At 40.2% G+C, this 19,261-nt stretch overlaps 1 non-coding gene and 1 pseudogene across 1 annotated transcript; one reads left to right on the forward strand and one right to left on the reverse strand.

The window, feature by feature from the left end:
• The first annotated feature begins 491 nt into the window (after positions 1 to 491).
• On the forward strand, positions 492 to 18,352 carry LOC130957937 (malate synthase, glyoxysomal-like; annotated as a pseudogene).
• On the reverse strand, positions 10,830 to 10,937 carry LOC130958833 (small nucleolar RNA R71). The gene has a single exon (XR_009077936.1). It is a non-coding gene; the product is annotated as a small nucleolar RNA R71 (small nucleolar RNA).
• Positions 18,353 to 19,261: the final 909 nt, after the last annotated feature.

Genomic DNA, 19,261 nt, shown 5'->3' on the forward strand with positions numbered 1-19,261 from the left:
GTTTTACCTTCGTAGTTTACAACACTACACTTCAATTCAATTCAAATTTATCAACAATCAATAAAAGTTTGCATCTTTTCTTTTCCTATTTTTTCACAATTTTATCAAACAAATCAGACGATTCAATTTCTACATTTTTAATTATACGGTTCTATATTTAAAAATGACACTCCAATAATTTACATTTTAAAAAAATTTCATTACCATTTCAATATCAAAAACAAAAAAATGTATACAAATACAAACAACACATTCTATTAAAATAAATAAATAAAAAATAAATCATTCAAATATATATTGGTACAAAGCTAATTATCAGCATGGGGTATCTGAAGAGATTGCATGACTATATTTGCTCAAGGGATGAAGTCTATCATGGGATAAGAGTGTGGTGTTGTTGAATTTTGTGCCCTCATTGAGAAGTGTGATAGGTTACGCCATTGATGATGTGGGTGACATTTGTCTTGTAGAACTAAAAGATTTGAGATAATTCATTTCCTATTTTGTATCGGTTTGTATGATGACTCTGATTGTTTTCGTAACATTACCTATCCAACTTGCTCCCGTTTCTCTATTGGCTCTATAAATTCTAACTAGCCCTTCCCCTCAAGACACATTCCATATTTTCATACAAGAACCAATACTATTACTATAGACACGTAGAAGGGGAAACAAAGGTTAATAAAACAAAAAAAAGGAAAGGGATGGATACTGGAACCTATGGATATCCCAAACAAGGAGTGAAAAAGATTGATCCGTCCTATGATGTTCCAGAAGGAGTGGACATTCGGGGAAGATATGATGAGGAGTTTGCAAAAATCCTCACAAAGGATGCTCTGAAGTTTGTTGCTGAGTTGCAACGTGAGTTCAGGAGCCATATAAAGTATGCTCTGGAGTGCAGAAAAGAGGCAAAGATGAGGTACAATGAAGGGGCTCTGCTGGGGTTCGATCCGGCGACGAGGTACATAAGGGAAGGGGAGTGGGTGTGTGCACCGGTTCCACCGGCTGTGGCTGATAGGAAGGTAGAGATCACAGGACCTGTGGAGAGGAAGATGGTTATTAATGCTCTCAACTCTGGAGCTAAAGTCTTTATGGTTAGTACTAATTACCAACACATCTTTATGCGCATTTGCAGTGTTTTACGATGGGGTATCCATTTTACATGGAATAAAATGTATCGACTCATTCATTATTTACTATTGGATTGGATTTCAGTAGAGTCTATATTCTATTCATTGAAAGATAATGGATAAGTCAACAATATTGTATATCTAAAATGAATGAATTAGTGAAGAAATTAATTAAATGATAAAATGAGAGATAAATCAATAATCATCATTGAATTTGTAATTCTTATCATGTAAACTCTATTATCTTAATTTAAAACTGATTAATATTTCACTTTATTATTTTATTAATTCTCTCCCTTTGAGGAGTTTGATCCAAAATCAATATATCAAACATTTATTTAGTACTTCCTTTAAAAAAAAAAAAACACTATACTATACGTAAATTGTATAATCGTCACTCCACGCATGCTCTTACAAAAAAGAATTTTTTTTTTACCAGTACACTTGATTTTTAGATATTTTAGGAGTTATGAAGATGGGCCAGGATAATGATTAAGAGGAGATATTCCTATCTTATAAGAGATGTGAAGTGATAGAAACTAACAACTTTTGTGATTTGTAATTATCAATTAATCATTATTAGTATTTTTAATAGTGTGAAAATTTATATAATAATATAAAATTATTTATTTTTTTTTATTAAATAATGATTAAATTTTAATAAATGTGCTCGTCCCTAGACTTTCTCATAAGAGATTGTGTTTATGTTGGGGTGATGTTCAAATAACATTTCAGATTTGGAACCAAAACAATGAAAAGTTACTGTTTGTTAAAATTTCGATTTGTAGGCTGATTTTGAAGATGCACTCTCACCAAGCTGGGAGAATCTTATGAGGGGTCAAGTGAACTTGAAGGATGCAGTGGCTGGGACTATAACCTTCAACGACAAAGCCAGGAACAAGGTTTACAAGCTCAACGATCAGACACCTAAGCTTTTTGTCAGACCAAGATGTTGGCACCTACCCGAGGCCCATATTTTCATTGATGGTGAACCAGCAACCGGTTGCCTTGTTGATTTCGGCCTCTACTTCTACCACAATCATGCACCGTTCCGCCAGACTCAGGGTGCAGGCTTTGGCCCTTTCTTCTATCTTCCAAAAATGGAGCACTCAAGGTAAAGAACAAAGCTAGCTCTAGCTGAAAGCTAGAGATTTTATGTTTAGAAGTTTATATAGAATACAATCAAACAAGTAATTTGTGATTGACAGGGAAGCTAAGATATGGAATAATGTGTTTGAGAGGGCAGAGAAGATGGCAGGCATAGAAAGGGGAAGCATACGGGCCACTGTTCTGATTGAAACACTTCCTGCTGTGTTTCAAATGAACGAAATTCTGCATGAGCTGAGGGACCACTCCGTTGGTCTCAACTGTGGCCGTTGGGATTACATTTTCAGTTATGTCAAGACCTTCCAAGCTCACCCGGATCGGCTACTCCCGGACAGGGTTCTTGTTGGCATGACTCAGCACTTCATGAAGAGCTACTCTGACCTTCTCATCTGGACGTGTCATAGGCATGGCGTGCATGCTATGGGAGGCATGGTATGTATATGTGATAAATTTGGGAGAAAATGGTAATGTCACTCTTTTTCTATAATGTCACTCCATACATACTTTTGCATTGTATGTTTGCATGAATTTGTAGAAAAAATGAAGGAATAAAAATTTCTCAACCCTATGGAAACACCTATAATTCTTCATGGAGAAATCACCCAAATTTCTCATGGAAGAATCAAGAGAGACCTCAACAAGGTTTCAATAACAATAATGGTGGAAGAAACAGGTTTAGCAATGGCAAGCCTTTTCCATCATCTTCTCAGCAACAGACAGAGAGTTCTAAGCAGAATACCTCTGACTTAGCAACAATGGTCTCTGATCTAATCAAAACCACTCAAAGTTTCATGACTGAAACAAGGTCCTCCATTAGGAATTTGGAGGCACAAGTGGGACAGCTGAGCAAGAAAGTTACTGAACTCCCTCCTAGTACTCTCCCAAGTAATACAGAAGAAAATCCAAAAGGAGAGTGCAAAGCCATAACCATGGCCGAATATGGAGAGGAAAGAGAGGAGGTGGACGCCACTGAGGAAGACCTCAATGGGCGTGCACCAACCTCCTCTGAGTTCCCCAATGAGGAACCATGGAAATCTGAGGCTCAAAATGAGACCATAGAGATTCCATTGGACTTACTTCTGCCTTTCATGAGCTCTGATGAGTATTCATCCTCTGAAGAGGATGAATATGTCACTGAAGAGCAAGTTGCTAAATACCTTGGAGCAATCATGAAGCTAAATGACAAGTTATTTGGAAATGAGACTTGGGAGGATGAACCTCCTTTGCTCACCAAAGAACTGGATGACTTGTCTAGGCAGAAATTACCTCAAAAGAGACAAGATCCTGGGAAGTTTTCCATACCTTGTACCATAGGCACCATGACCTTCAAGAAGGCCCTGTGTGACTTAGGGTCAAGTGTAAACCTCATGCCTCTCTCTGTAATGGAGAAGCTAGGGATCTTTGAGGTGCAAGCTGCAAAAATCTCACTAGAGATGGCAGACAACTCAAGAAAACAAGCTCATGGACTTGTATGAGACTTGTAGAGGTTCTGGTAAAAGTTGAAGACTATTACATCCCTACTGATTTCATAGTCCTAGAGACTGGGAAGTGCATGGATGAATCCATCATCCTTGGCAGACCCTTCCTAGCCACAGCAAAGGCTGTGATTGATGTTGATAAAGGTGAACTGATCATTCAAGTGAATGAAAAATCCTTGGTGTTTGAGGCTCTAGGATATCCCTCTGTCACCATGGAGAAGAAGCATGAAGAGCTTCTCTCAAAACAGAGCCAAACAGAGCCCCCACAGTCAAACTCTAAGTTTGGTGTTGGGAGGCCACAACCAAACTCTAAGTTTGGTGTTGAACCCCCACATTCAAACTCTAAGTTTGGTGTTGGGAGGTTCCCACATTGCTCTGAATATCTGTGAGGCTCCATGAGAGTCCTCTGTCAAGCTAATGACATTAAAGAAGCGCTTGTTGGGAGGCAACCCAATGTTTTATAATTAACTATTTCCTTTTGTTATTTTATCTTTTTTGTAGGTTGATGATCATGAGAAGTCACAAAATCAATGAAAAAAGCAAAAACAAAATGAAAAACAGGAAGAAAAACAGCACACCCTGGAGGAAGATGTTGCTGGCGTTCAAACGCCAGTAAGCCTAGCAGTTGGGCGTTTAACGCCCAGTCTGGCACCATTCTGGGCGTTTAACGCCAGAAAGGGGCACCAGACTGGCGTTAAACACCAAAAAAGGGCAAGAACCTGGCGTTAAACGCCAGGAATGGGCATCAGCCCGGCGTTTAACGCCAGAAATGGCTCAAAACGTGGATTTTGGTGCCATTTGGTGCAGGGATGACATTTCCTTGACACCACAGGATCTGTGGACCCCACAGGACCCCCACCTATCCCACCACCACTCTCTCTCTTCTTCCCCCTTTCACCAATCACCTCAATACCTCTTCCCCAAAAACCCCTCACCTATTATATCCCATCTTTCTCTTCACCACTCACACCCATCCTTCACAAAACCCACCAACCTCACCCTTCAAATTCAAACCACTTTCCCTCCCAAACCCACCCATAATGGCCGAACTCCATCTCCCCTCTCTCCTATAAATACCCTTCTTCATTCCTTCATTTTCACACAACCTAAACACCACTTCTCCCCTTCTTTGGCCGAATACAAAGCCTCCCCTTCTACTCTCTTCTTCTTCTTTTGCTCGAGGAAGAGCTTTCTTCTTTTTCGAGGAAGAGCAAACATTTAAGTTTGGTGTGGTAAAAGCATTGCTTTTTGTTTTTCCATAACCATTTATGGCATCCAAGGCCGGAGAAACCTCTAGAAAGAGGAAAGGGAAGACAAAAGCCTCCACCTCCGAGTCATGGGAGATGGATAGATTCATCTCAAGGGTGCATCAAGACCACTTCTATGAAGTTGTGGCCTTGAAGAAGGTGATCCCGAGGTCCCCTTTTCACTCAAAAGGGGTGAATATCCAGAGATCCGCCATGAGATCCGAAGAAGAGGTTGGGAAGTGCTTACCAACCCCATTCAACAAGTCGGAATCTTGATGGTTCAAGAATTTTATGCCAATGCATGGATCACCAAGAACCATGATCAAAGTGTGAACCCGAATCCAAAGAATTATCTTACTATAGTTCGGGGGAAATACTTGGATTTCAGTCCGGAAAGTGTGAGGGTAGCGTTCAACTTGCCTATGATGCAAGGAGATGAACATCCTTACACAAGAAGGGTCAACTTTGATCAAAGGTTGGACCAAGTCCTCACAGTCATATGTGAAGAGGGCGCACAATGGAAGAGAGATTCAAGAGGCAAGCCGGTTCAATTGAGAAGGCATGACCTCAAACCCATGGCTAGAGGATGGTTGGAGTTCATTCAACGCTCAATCATTCCCACTAGCAACCGGTCCGAAGTTACTCTAGACCGGGCCATCATGATTCATAGCATCATGATTGGAGAAGAAGTGGAAGTTCATGAAGTTATAGCCCAAGAGCTTTATAAGGTGGCGGACAAGTCTTCCACCTTGGCAAGGCTAGCCTTTCCTCATCTCATTTGTCACCTCTGTTATTCAGTTGGAGTTGACATAGAAGGAGACACCCCCATTGATGAGGACAAGCCCATCACCAAGAAAAGGATGGAGCACACAAGAGACCCTCTCATCATGAGATCCCTGAGATACCTCAAGGGATGCACTTTCCTCCACAAAACTATTGGGAGCAACTGAACACCTCCCTAGGAGAATTGAGTTCCAACATGGGACAACTAAGGGTGGAGCATCAAGAACACTCCATCATCCTTCATGAAATTAGAGAAGACCAAAGAATCATGAGGGAGGAGCAACAAAGACAAGGAAGAGACATTGAGGAGCTCAAGCACTCCATAGGATCTTCAAGAGGAAGAAAGAGCCGCCATCACTAAGGTGGACCCGTTCTTTAATTTCCTTGTTCTTTATTCTTCTTTTTCGAATTATATGCTTATGTTTATCCATGTTTGTGTCTTGTGATCATTAGTGTCTTAGTGTCTATGCCTTAAAGTTATGAATGTTCTATGAATCCATCACCTTTCTTGAATAAAAACGTGCTTAATTGAGAAAAAAGGAAAGAATTGCATGAATTTTGAATTTTATAATAGTTTAATTATTTTGATGTGGTGGCAATACTCTGTTCTCTGAATGTATGCTTAAACAGTGCATATGTATCTTGAATTTGTGGTTCATGAAGGTTGGCTCTTGAAAGAATGATGAAAAGGAGACATGTTACTGAGGATCTGAAAAATCATTGAAAATGATTCTTGAAGCAAGAAAAAGCAGTGAATACAAAAAAAAAACCGAAAAAAAAGAGAAAGAAAAAAAAAAGAAAGAAAAAGAAAGAATAAAGTTGTGATCCAAAGCAAAAAGAGTGTGCTTAAGAACCCTGGACACCTCTAATTGGGGACTTTAGCAAAGCTGAGTCACAATCTGAAAAGGTTCACCCAATTATGTGTCTATGGCATGTATGTATCCGGTGGTAATACTGGAAGACAGAGTGCTTTGGGCCACGGCCAAGACTCATAAAGTAGCTGTGTTCAAGAATCATTATACTTAACTAGGAGAATCAATGACACTATCTGGATTCTGAGTTCCTAAAGAAGCCAACCATTCTGAATTTCAAAGGATAGAGTGAGATGCCAAAACTGTTCAGAGGCAAAAAGCTAAAAGCCCCGCTCATCTAATTAATACTGATCTTCATAGATGTTTTTGGGATTCATTGCATATTCTCTTCTTTTTATCTTATTTGATTTTCAGTTGCTTGAGGACAAGCAACAATTTAAGTTTGGTGTTGTGATGAGCGGATAATTTATACACTTTTTGGCATTGTTTTTAGTATGTTTTTGGTATGATCTAGTTAGTTTTTAGTATATTTTTATTAGTTTTTAGTTAAAATTCACTTTTCTGGACTTTACTATGAGTTTGTGTGTTTTTCTGTGATTTCAGGTATTTTCTGGCTGAAATTGAGGGACCTGAGCAAAAATCTGATTCAGAGACTAAAAAGGACTGCAGATGCTGTTGGATTCTGACCTCCCTGCACTCGAAGTAGATTTCTGGAGCTACAGAAGCCCAATTGGCGCGCTCTCAACGGCGTTGGAAAGTAGACATCCTGGGCTTTCCAGCAATATATGATAGTCTATACTTTGCCCAAGATTTGATGGCCCAAACCGGCGTTCAAAGTCACCTCAAGAAATTCCAGCGTTAAACGCCGGAACTGGCACCTAAATGGGAGTTAAACGCCCAAACTGGCATAAAAGCTGGCGTTTAACTCCAAGAAGAGTCTCTACACGAAATTGCTTCATTGCTCAGCCCAAGCACACACCAAGTGGGCCCGGAAGTGGATTTTTATGTCATTTACTCATCTCTGTACACCCTAGGCTACTAGTTTTCTATAAGTAGGACCTTTTACTATTGTATTGAGATATCGGGGTAGCTATCTTCGTGTTTTATGCTATCTTAGATCATTGGGAGGCTGGCCATTCGGCCATGCCTAGACCTTATGCTTATGTATTTTCAACGGTGGAGTTTCTACACACCATAGATTAAGGTGTGGAGCTCTGCTGTACCTCGAGTATTAATGCAATTACTATTGTTCTTCCATTCAATTCCGCTTGTTCTTGTTCCAAGATATCACTTGTTCTTCAACTTGATGAATGTGATGATCCGTGACACTCATCATCATTCTCACTTATGAACAAGGTGACTGACAACCACTCTTGTTCTACAAGCAACCAAGGCTCTAGTGTTTATCTCTTGGATTCTTTAATCGGAGTCTTCGTGGTATAGGCGAGAACTGATGGCAGCATTCAAGAGAATCCGGAAGGTCTAACCTTGTCTGTGGTATTCTGAGTAGGATTCAATGACTGAATGACTGTGACGTGCTTCAAACTCCTAGCAGGCGGGGCGTTAGTGACAGACGCAAAAGTATCGATGGATATTATTCCGGCCTGACCGAGAACCGACAGCTGAATTCCGCTATGCCGTGACAGAGCATATGCAATCGCTTTCACTGAGAGGATGGGAGGTAGCCATTGACAACGGTGAAACCCTACACGAGCTTGCCATGGAAAGGAGTAAGAAGGATTGGATGAAGACAGTAGGAAAGCAGAGAGACGGAAGGGAAGGCATCTTCATGCGCTTATCTGAAGTTCCTACCAATGATATACATAAGTATCTCTATCTTTATCTTTTATGTTATTTTCGTTCATCACCATATACATTTGAGTCTGCCTGACTAAGATTTGCAAGATGACCATAGCTTGCTTCATACTAACAATCTCTGTGGGATCGACCCTTACTCACGTAAGGTATTACTTGGACGACCCAGTGCACTTGCTGGTTAGTTGTGCGAAGTTGTGTAATGCCATGGGATTGAACTACCAAGTTTTTGGGGTTCATGACCGGGGATTATGAGAGTTGTGAAAAGTATTGTTCACAATTTCGCGCACCAAGTTTTTGGCGCCGTTGCCGGGGATTGTTCAGTTTGGACAACTGACGGTTCATCTTGTTGCTTAGATTAGGTATTTTTTTTTCGAAATTCTTGAAGATGAATTCTAGAGTTTCATGATGATTTGTTGACATCTGGCTGGCTGAGAAGCCATGTCTAATTTCATTGGACCGAGGTTTCAACTTATCATCACAAGAGCTTGTTGATTTTTATCAATCTTGCTTTTGGAGCAGTGATCTGCTAAGGCTTGGCTGGCCTTTGGCCATGTCTAGTATTTTGGACCGAAGCTTTCTTTGAAAGCTTGGCTGGCTGTGAAGCCATGTCTAATTCCTGGACCGGAGTCTTAGACTAACATTGCACTGATTCCTGGAATTCTCATTAAGAATTTTGATATCTTTCTCCACTTAATTTTCGAAAAACACAAAAAAAATCAAAAAATTTCATAAAAACCAAAAAAGTATGTTATGTTCCTTGTTGAGACACTAGTCTCATCTTAAGTTTGGTGTCAATTGCATACATTCATGTATCTTAAGGATCTTCAAATAATTCTTGATGATTTCTTACTCTGATCTTTGAATTCTTTTGGCTTGAGTGTTTATGTGTCTCATATAGTGTCAGTAGTATACAAACTGCTAAGTTTGGTGTCTTGCATGCATTGTTATTTCATTCTTGTTGCATTTTGATTATTAAAAAAATCCAAAAATATTTTTTATTTGTGTCTTTTCAAGTCAATAATACAAAGAATTGAAGATTCAGAACATGCTGCAGAGGAATTATACAGAAAAAGCTGGGCGTTCAAAACGCCCAGTGAAGAAGACAGACTGGCGTTTAAACGCCAGCCAGGGTACCTGGTTGGGCGTTTAACGCCCAAAGAGGTAGCATTTTGGGCGTTAAACGCCAGAATGGAGGCCATTCTGGGCGTTTAACGCCAGGATGGCAAAGGGGGAAGATTTTGTTTTCAAATCAATTTTTTTCAAGTTTTCAAAGTTTTTCAAAATCAAATCTTTTTCAAATCATATCTTTTCAATCAAATGTTTTCAAAATCAATTTCTTTCCTTTTTCAAAGATACTTACTAACAATTAATGATTTGATTGAACATTTCAAGTATGTTGCCTTTTCTGTTGAGAAAGGTTTAATGTTTGAATCATATCTTTTCTTGTTAGGCAAGTCATTAATTTTTAAAATCAAATCTTTTTAAAATTGTTTTTCAAATCATATCTTCTCAATCACATATTTTTAAAACCATAACTTTTCAATCAAATCTTTTTAATCACATCTTTTTCAAAATAGTTTTCAATCAAATCTTTTTAACTTCTAATTTCAAAATTTTTTCAAAAATCACTTGATTTCTTTTCCACTTTCAATTTTTGAAAATTATCAATCAATTTTTAAAAAATGTTTTTGACATCTTTCTAATTAATTTTCGAAAATTCTCTTCCCTCCTTCTCACATCCTTCTATTTTTGGAGTACTACTCCTTCTTAATGCACAATTCGAACTCTATCTAATCAAGTTCGAATTCTTCTACCTTCTTTCTTCTATTTTTTTTGTTCCTCTGACACCTCAAGGAATCTCTATACTGTGACATAGAGGATTCCACATTTTCTTGTTCCCTTCTCTTTCTTATGAGCAGGAGCAAAGACAAAAGCATTCTTGTTGAGCCTGATCCTGAACCTGAAAGAACCTTGAAGAGAAAGCTAAGAGAAGCCAAAGCACAACTCTCTTTAGAGGACCTGACCAAATTCTTCAAAGAAGAAGAACACATGGCAGCCGAAAACAATAACAATGCGAACAATGCAAGGAAGGTGCTGGGTGACTTTACTGCACCTACTCCCAACTTCTATGGGAGAAGCATCTCTATCCCTGCCATTGGAGCAAACAACTTTGAGCTTAAGCCTCAATTAGTTTCTCTAATGCAACAGAATTGCAAATTCCATGGACTTCCAATGGAAGATCCTCATCAGTTTTTAGTTGAGTTCTTGCAAATCTGTGACACAGTCAAGACTAATGGGGTTGACCCTGAGGTCTACAGACTGATGCTATTCCCTTTTGCTGTAAGAGACAGAGCTAGAATATGGTTGGACTCACAACCTAAAGATAGCCTGGACTCTTGGGAAAAGCTAGTCAATGCCTTCTTGGCAAAGTTCTTTCCACCTCAAAAATGGAGTAAGCTTAGAGTGAAAGTCCAAACCTTCAGACAGAAGGATGGAGAATCCCTCTATGAAGCTTGGGAAAGATACAAACAATTAATCAGAAAATGTCCCTCAGACATGCTTTCTGAATGGAGCATCATAGGTATTTTCTATGATGGTCTCTCTGAACTATCCAAGATGTCTTTGGATAGCTCTGCTGGAGGATCTCTTCATCTGAAGAAGACGCCTACAGAGGCTCAAGAGCTCATTGAAATGGTTGCAAATAACCAATTCATGTACACTTCTGAAAGGAATCCTGTGAATAATGGGACTAGTCAGAAGAAAGGAGTTCTCGAGATTGATGCTCTGAATGCCATTCTGGCTCAGAATAAGATATTGACTCAACAAGTCAATCTGATTTCTCAGAGTCTGTCTGGAATGCAAAATGCACCAAGCAGTACTAAGGATGCTTCATCTGAAGAAGAAGCCTATGATCCTGAGAACCCTTCAATGGAAGAGGTGAATTACCTAGGAGAACCCTATGGAAACACCTATAATTCTTCATGGAGAAATCACCCAAATTTCTCATGGAAGAATCAAGAGAGACCTCAACAAGGTTTCAATAACAATAATGGTGGAAGAAACAGGTTTAGCAATGGCAAGCCTTTTCCATCATCTTCTCAGCAACAGACAGAGAGTTCTAAGCAGAATACTTCTGACTTAGCAACAATGGTCTCTGATCTAATCAAAACCACTCAAAGTTTCATGACTGAAACAAGGTCCTCCATTAGGAATTTGGAGGCACAAGTGGGACAGCTGAGCAAGAAAGTTACTGAACTCCCTCCTAGTACTCTCCCAAGTAATACAGAAGAAAATCCAAAAGGAGAGTGCAAAGCCATAACCATGGCCGAATATGGAGAGGAAAGAGAGGAGGTGGACGCCACTGAGGAAGACCTCAATGGGCGTGCACCAACCTCCTCTGAGTTCCCCAATGAGGAACCATGGAAATCTGAGGCTCAAAATGAGACCATAGAGATTCCATTGGACTTACTTCTGCCTTTCATGAGCTCTGATGAGTATTCATCCTCTGAAGAGGATGAATATGTCACTGAAGAGCAAGTTGCTAAATACCTTGGAGCAATCATGAAGCTAAATGACAAGTTATTTGGAAATGAGACTTGGGAGGATGAACCTCCTTTGCTCACCAAAGAACTGGATGATTTGTCTAGGCAGAAATTACCTCAAAAGAGACAAGATCCTGGGAAGTTTTCCATACCTTGTACCATAGGCACCATGACCTTCAAGAAGGCCCTGTGTGACTTAGGGTCAAGTGTAAACCTCATGCCTCTCTCTGTAATGGAGAAGCTAGGGATCTTTGAGGTGCAAGCTGCAAAAATCTCACTAGAGATGGCAGACAACTCAAGAAAACAAGCTCATGGACTTGTAGAGGATGTTCTGGTAAAAGTTGAAGACCATTACATCCCTACTGATTTCATAGTCCTAGAGACTGGGAAGTGCATGGATGAATCCATCATCCTTGGCAGACCCTTCCTAGCCACAGCAAAGGCTGATTGATGTTGATAAAGGTGAACTGATCATTCAAGTGAATGAAAAATCCTTGGTGTTTGAGGCTCTAGGATATCCCTCTGTCACCATGGAGAAGAAGCATGAAGAGCTTCTCTCAAAACAGAGCCAAACAGAGCCCCCACAGTCAAACTCTAAGTTTGGTGTTGGGAGGCCACAACCAAACTCTAAGTTTGGTGTTGAACCCCCACATTCAAACTCTAAGTTTGGTGTTGGGAGGTTCCCACATTGCTCTGAATATCTGTGAGGCTCCATGAGAGTCCTCTGTCAAGCTAATGACATTAAAGAAGCGCTTGTTGGGAGGCAACCCAATGTTTTATAATTAACTATTTCCTTTTGTTATTTTATCTTTTTTGTAGGTTGATGATCATGAGAAGTCACAAAATCAATGAAAAAAGCAAAAACAAAATGAAAAACAGGAAGAAAAATAGCACACCCTGGAGGAAGATGTTGCTGGCGTTCAAACGCCAGTAAGCCTAGTAGTTGGGCGTTTAACGCCCAGTCTGGCACTATTCTGGGCGTTTAACGCCAGAAAGGGGCACCAGACTGGCGTTAAACACCAGAAAAGGGCAAGAACCTGGCGTTAAACGCCAGGAATGGGCATCAGCCCGGCGTTTAACGCCAGAAATGGCTCAAAACGTGGATTTTGGTGCCATTTGGTGCAGGGATGACATTTCCTTGACACCACAGGATCTGTGGACCCCACAGGACCCCCACCTACCCCACCACCACTCTCTCTCTTCTTCCCCCTTTCACCAATCACCTCAATACCTCTTCCCCAAAAACCCCTCACCTATCATATCCCATCTTTCTCTTCACCACTCACACCCATCCTTCACAAAACCCCACCAACCTCACCCTTCAAATTCAAACCACTTTCCCTCCCAAACCCACCCATAATGGCCGAACTCCATCTCCCCTCTCTCCTATAAATACCCTTCTTCATTCCTTCATTTTCACACAACCTAAACACCACTTCTCCCCTTCTTTGGCCGAATACAAAGCCATCCCCTTCTCCATCGTTTCTTCTTCTTCTACTCTCTTCTTTCTTCTTTTGCTCGAGGACGAGCAAACATTTTAAGTTTGGTGTGGTAAAAGCATTGCTTTTTGTTTTTCCATAACCATTTATGGCATCCAAGGCCGGAGAAACCTCTAGAAAGAGGAAAGGGAAGACAAAAGCCTCCACCTCCGAGTCATGGGAGATGGATAGATTCATCTCAAGGGTGCATCAAGACCACTTCTATGAAGTTGTGGCCTTGAAGAAGGTGATCCCCGAGGTCTCCTTTTCACTCAAAAGGGGTGAATATCCAGAGATCCGCCATGAGATCCGAAGAAGAGGTTGGGAAGTGCTTACCAACCCCATTCAACAAGTCGGAATCTTGATGGTTCAAGAATTCTATGCCAATGCATGGATCACCAAGAACCATGATCAAAGTGTGAACCCGAATCCAAAGAATTATCTTACTATGGTTCGGGGGAAATACTTGGATTTCAGTCCGGAAAGTGTGAGGGTAGCGTTCAACTTGCCTATGATGCAAGGAGATGAACATCCTTACACAAGAAGGGTCAACTTTGATCAAAGGTTGGACCAAGTCCTCACAGTCATATGTGAAGAGGGCGCACAATGGAAGAGAGATTCAAGAGGCAAGCCGGTTCAATTGAGAAGGCATGACCTCAAACCCATGGCTAGAGGATGGTTGGAGTTCATTCAACGCTCAATCATTCCCACTAGCAACCGGTCCGAAGTTACTCTAGACCGGGCCATCATGATTCATAGCATCATGATTGGAGAAGAAGTGGAAGTTCATGAAGTTATAGCCCAAGAGCTTTATAAGGTGGCGGACAAGTCTTCCACCTTGGCAAGGCTAGCCTTTCCTCATCTCATTTGTCACCTCTGTTATTCAGTTGGAGTTGACATAGAAGGAGACACCCCCATTGATGAGGACAAGCCCATCACCAAGAAAAGGATGGAGCACACAAGAGACCCCTCTCATCATGAGATCCCTGAGATACCTCAAGGGATGCACTTTCCTCCACAAAACTATTGGGAGCAACTGAACACCTCCCTAGGAGAATTGAGTTCCAACATGGGACAACTAAGGGTGGAGCATCAAGAACACTCCATCATCCTTCATGAAATTAGAGAAGACCAAAGAATCATGAGGGAGGAGCAACAAAGACAAGGAAGAGACATTGAGGAGCTCAAGCACTCCATAGGATCTTCAAGAGGAAGAAAGAGCCGCCATCACTAAGGTGGACCCGTTCTTTAATTTCCTTGTTCTTTATTCTTCTGTTTTTCGAATTATATGCTTATGTTTATCCATGTTTGTGTCTTGTGATCATTAGTGTCTTAGTGTCTATGCCTTAAAGTTATGAATGTTCTATGAATCCATCACCTTTCTTGAATAAAAACGTGCTTAATTGAGAAAAAAGGAAAGAATTGCATGAATTTTGAATTTTATAATAGTTTAATTATTTTGATGTGGTGGCAATACTCTTGTTCTCTGAATGTATGCTTAAACAGTGCATATGTATCTTGAATTTGTGGTTCATGAAGGTTGGCTCTTGAAAGAATGATGAAAAAGGAGACATGTTACTGAGGATCTGAAAAATCATTGAAAATGATTCTTGAAGCAAGAAAAAGCAGTGAATACAAAAAAAAAAACCGAAAAAAAAGAGAAAGAAAAAAAAAAGAAAGAAAAAGAAAGAATAAAGTTGTGATCCAAAGCAAAAAGAGTGTGCTTAAGAACCCTGGACACCTCTAATTGGGGACTTTAGCAAAGCTGAGTCACAATCTGAAAAGGTTCACCCAATTATGTGTCTATGGCATGTATGTATCCGGTGGTAATACTGGAAGACAGAGTGCTTTGGGCCACGGCCAAGACTCATAAAGTAGCTGTGTTCAAGAATCATTATACTTAACTAGGAGAATCAATGACACTATCTGGATTCTGAGTTCCTAAAGAAGCCAACCATTCTGAATTTCAAAGGATAGAGTGAGATGCCAAAACTGTTCAGAGGCAAAAAGCTAAAAGCCCCGCTCATCTAATTAATACTGATCTTCATAGATGTTTTTGGGATTCATTGCATATTCTCTTTTTATCTTATTTGATTTTCAGTTGCTTGAGGACAAGCAACAATTTAAGTTTGGTGTTGTGATGAGCGGATAATTTATACACTTTTTGGCATTGTTTTTAGTATGTTTTGGTATGATCTAGTTAGTTTTTAGTATTTTTATTAGTTTTTAGTTAAAATTCACTTTTCTGGACTTTACTATGAGTTTGTGTGTTTTTCTGTGATTTCAGGTATTTTCTGGCTGAAATTGAGGGACCTGAGCAAAAATCTGATTCAGAGACTAAAAAGGACTGCAGATGCTGTTGGATTCTGACCTCCCTGCACTCGAAGTAGATTTTCTGGAGCTACAGAAGCCCAATTGGCGCGCTCTCAACGGCGTTGGAAAGTAGACATCCTGGGCTTTCCAGCAATATATGATAGTCCATACTTTGCCCAAGATTTGATGGCCCAAACCGGCGTTCAAAGTCACCTCAAGAAATTCCAGCGTTAAACGCCGGAACTGGCACCTAAATGGGAGTTAAACGCCCAAACTGGCATAAAAGCTGGCGTTTAACTCCAAGAAGAGTCTCTACACGAAATTGCTTCATTGCTCAGCCCAAGCACACACCAAGTGGGCCCGGAAGTGGATTTTTATGTCATTTACTCATCTCTGTACACCCTAGGCTACTAGTTTTCTATAAGTAGGACCTTTTACTATTGTATTGAGATATCGGGGTAGCTATCTTCGTGTTTATGCTATCTTAGATCATTGGGAGGCTGGCCATTCGGCCATGCCTAGACCTTATGCTTATGTATTTTCAACGGTGGAGTTTCTACACACCATAGATTAAGGTGTGGAGCTCTGCTGTACCTCGAGTATTAATGCAATTACTATTGTTCTTCCATTCAATTCCGCTTGTTCTTGTTCCAAGATATCACTTGTTCTTCAACTTGATGAATGTGATGATCCGTGACACTCATCATCATTCTCACTTATGAACAAGGTGACTGACAACCACTCTTGTTCTACAAGCAACCAAGGCTCTAGTGTTTATCTCTTGGATTCTTTAATCGGAGTCTTCGTGGTATAGGCGAGAACTGATGGCAGCATTCAAGAGAATCCGGAAGGTCTAACCTTGTCTGTGGTATTCTGAGTAGGATTCAATGACTGAATGACTGTGACGTGCTTCAAACTCCTAGCAGGCGGGGCGTTAGTGACAGACGCAAAAGTATCGATGGATATTATTCCGGCCTGACCGAGAACCGACAGCTGAATTCCGCTATGCCGTGACAGAGCATATACAATCGCTTTCACTGAGAGGATGGGAGGTAGCCATTGACAACGGTGAAACCCTACACGAGCTTGCCATGGAAAGGAGTAAGAAGGATTGGATGAAGACAGTAGGAAAGCAGAGAGACGGAAGGGAAGGCATCTTCATGCGCTTATCTGAAGTTCCTACCAATGATATACATAAGTATCTCTATCTTTATCTTTTATGTTATTTTCGTTCATCACCATATACATTTGAGTCTGCCTGACTAAGATTTGCAAGATGACCATAGCTTGCTTCATACTAACAATCTCCGTGGGATCGACCCTTACTCACGTAAGGTATTACTTGGACGACCCAGTGCACTTGCTGGTTAGTTGTGCGAAGTTGTGTAATGCCATGGGATTGAACTACCAAGTTTTTGGGGTTCATGACCGGGGATTATGAGAGTTGTGAAAAGTATTGTTCACAATTTCGCGCACCAAATTGAAATCAAAGTATAACATGTTAAGTTCACATGAAATTTTGAAGCTGACCAGAGTTTACTACTATGCAGCATTCTTAATTTCTAGTGGTAGTTCTAACTTTTAAGTGAAGGGTATATGGACTATATAATTTAGATGCTAACTGACTAGTATCAAATTGAACATTAAGGATAACAAACACAAGGCTAGATTGAAAATTTAGCTGAAACTGTTTAAACCAAATTGAGGCAAGCCATACATGAAGGTGGTTTTTTGTTGAAAATGTTTCTTAAGTTTATATTCTTTACCAGGCAGCTCAAATTCCAATTAGAGATGATCCAGCTGCTAATGAGGCAGCACTGGAACTGGTAAGGAAGGACAAACTAAGAGAAGTAAAGGCAGGGCACGACGGAACATGGGCAGCACACCCCGGTCTGATACCAGCCTGTGTGGAGGTTTTTAACAACAACATGGGCAATGCTCCTAATCAGATCAAGGACGCGAAGCGCGATGATGCTGCAAGCATAACTGAAGAAGACCTCTTGCAAATACCTAGAGGTGTACGTACAATGGATGGTCTCCGCTTGAATACACGTGTCGGTATTCAGTATGTGGCGGCATGGCTCACTGGATCTGGTTCAGTTCCTCTTTACAACCTCATGGAAGATGCTGCCACTGCTGAGATTAGCAGGGTGCAGAACTGGCAGTGGATCAAGTATGGAGTGGAGTTGGATGGGGATGGACTCGGAGTAAGAGTGAGCAAGGAGCTCTTCAGCCGAGTGGTTGAGGAAGAGATGGCTAGGATGAAAGTGAGGTGGGAAAAGATAAATTCAAGAAGGGAATGTATAAGGAGGCTTGCAAGATCTTCAAAAGGCAGTGCACTGCTCCAACACTGGATGATTTTCTGACCCTGGATGCCTACAATTACATAGTCATACAACACCCCAAGGGACCAGCAAAGCTTTGAATTTTGAAATGCTTCATTATGTCTAATAGTTTGCTGTTAGTTTGGATGGTGTCTTATACTCTTATGTAAGACGTTAATTCAGTCTTTATATTTTCATTATATTTATGTACACAAGAAACCGGCTCCACCTAGTGGGATAAGGTTTTGTTGTTTTATCATGTACACAAGAAAAGGAGGAGAAGGGAAAGTTGAGGTGTTGCTATTTTAAATAAAGATGGAACATTGCTATCTGCTTGAGTAGAAACTAAACCCCGTAACCAAGATTAGTTATGAGTCTCACCATATCAGTCTTCTGCAACCTAGTTTTAGAACGATAACTCCAAGATTTTCTTCCTCGTGGATTCAGTAAGGGGATAGGAGCAAGTCATGAGCCAATATAATGGTTAGCTAAAATTTTCATCAATTAGATAGGAGTTGGTTCAAAACTTACACCCAATCAAAAGCCAACCCAAAAATAGAAGCTTCTGGATAAGATTCTACAGCTTCAATAACAGCATGTTCATGCATTTTCTAAATTAATTATTCTTCATATACAAGTTATTTACACATACAAGTCATTTACATTCACGCGACCTGCCAAGTTCTTCTCCTCCTCCTCCTTCTTCTTCTTCTCTTTACACTTCGTCATCTTCTTCTTCTTCTCTTTTTTTTTTCTCATTTGTTATAGTCATCTTCTTCTTCTTACACCTCTTCCTCCTCCTCCTCCTCCTTTTTTCGTTGGACTTTTTTATTCTTATTCATTTTTCTCCTTCTCGTCCATCATCTTCATCATCATGATCATCATTGTTATAGCATCGTCGTCGTCTTATATGTATCGTCGTTATCGTTATTGTTATCGTTATCGTAGAAATTTTGCTATATTAATAACGTTGCCTGATCCAAAATTTTTGCCATAAAATTTTCTCAATTTGTGTAGTTACAGCAAATTTCAGGGTAAAACTAAGATATTTAGGTGTATTTAAGAATTTTCGATGAATTTGTACTGATAAATTCTGCATAATTCGAAACTCTTCTTCTTCCTCCTCCTCGTCTTCTAATGCTTCTTTTTTTTATCATCATCACCATCTTCTTCCTTTTTTTTCTTATTCATCTTTCTTTTCTTGTTTTACATTTTCAACTTTCTTCTTG

The sequence above is a fragment of the Arachis stenosperma genome, chromosome 10, assembly GCF_014773155.1.
Source record: "Arachis stenosperma cultivar V10309 chromosome 10, arast.V10309.gnm1.PFL2, whole genome shotgun sequence".
Taxonomy (NCBI): Eukaryota; Viridiplantae; Streptophyta; class Magnoliopsida; order Fabales; family Fabaceae; genus Arachis; species Arachis stenosperma.